This window comes from Otolemur garnettii, unplaced genomic scaffold (genome assembly GCF_000181295.1).
Source record: "Otolemur garnettii isolate 467f Iridium unplaced genomic scaffold, OtoGar3 scaffold00005, whole genome shotgun sequence".
Lineage (NCBI taxonomy): Eukaryota > Metazoa > Chordata > Mammalia > Primates > Galagidae > Otolemur > Otolemur garnettii.
In genome coordinates, this window is record NW_003852400.1 from 782,192 (window position 1) to 783,234 (window position 1,043).

General features: G+C 37.1%; 1 protein-coding gene across 4 annotated transcripts in view; it reads left to right on the forward strand.

Moving 5' to 3' along the window:
• Positions 1-1,043, forward strand: part of NRCAM (neuronal cell adhesion molecule) — an 88,035-nt gene that overhangs the window by 78,744 nt on the left and 8,248 nt on the right. The gene's annotated exons all lie outside the window — the stretch shown is intronic.

Below are 1,043 nucleotides of genomic sequence, written 5' to 3' on the forward strand. Positions count from 1 at the left end.
GTAAAGAGGATAAGCTGATCATTACTAAGTAACTCCTATTTTTAGAGTTCCTGTTGCTATTTATTTGTGAGGAAGCTAAATCTCTAACATAACCCGGAAAAGTTATATACAGAAGGTACAAAAAAATGCATACACACTTTAGGAAAGGGAAAACCTGTATTAAAATTGTAATATTCAATATACGCTATAACATTTGTTATCTTGTATATTAGATCGTGCCTCTGTTGTAATTGCAGAAGTCAAATGTGACTTGTGTATTATAATGTTAATATAGTTTTTTGCCTTTCTTAAAATGTATATACATTTTTGGAGCCTCTGCATTTGCATGAATTGAAAGTAAACTATTATGCATCCTACATTTACATGGTATTGGATTCCTAGTCTATATTATCATGCTGTACCACATGGTTCTCACAGCCACGTGAAACCATGACCTAATGTCATGTGACTTTCTCCAGGTAACTGTGATCGCTACTCTATTAAAACTTGATTAAAATTGAGGGAAAGGCTTATGAACTCTCTTGAAATCAAGAGCCTGTTAGTTTTACTTTCAGTTCAGCCATTACCTGTGATTCACAGTTCTGTGGTTTCTGTGCTCTTCTGTGACTTATCTGCTAACAAACGTTATAGGATTTGGTTTCCAGAGCAGTACATAGCAACTACTTGGTTACTGGCCTCAGAATCACTGTGTTTACATCTATTTGGTTGTATTTCTTTGTGTTGGAGTTAATTCATGTGTTATGTTTGTGAAGCATTTTCACATGGCTGTCTTTAGCATCGGCCTCGAGCTTCTTAGGCAAGAAAAATGTCATTTGGGTCTACTGAGTGCAAACCCAATTGGTGTGAAGACAAAACACTCGTCACAGAGCTAGTAGCATCAGTCTGGTAGAGACCAAGGGAAATGAGGTTTTGGTGGGTGTCTTAACTCAAAATACTGCCCAGTGACATGATTTTTTTTATTCATAAGGGCTATCCCACCCACAACTGAAATCACTTCCCCAAATTCCCAACAACCTGTTGTTAAAGATGTGGCTCTGGCTCGG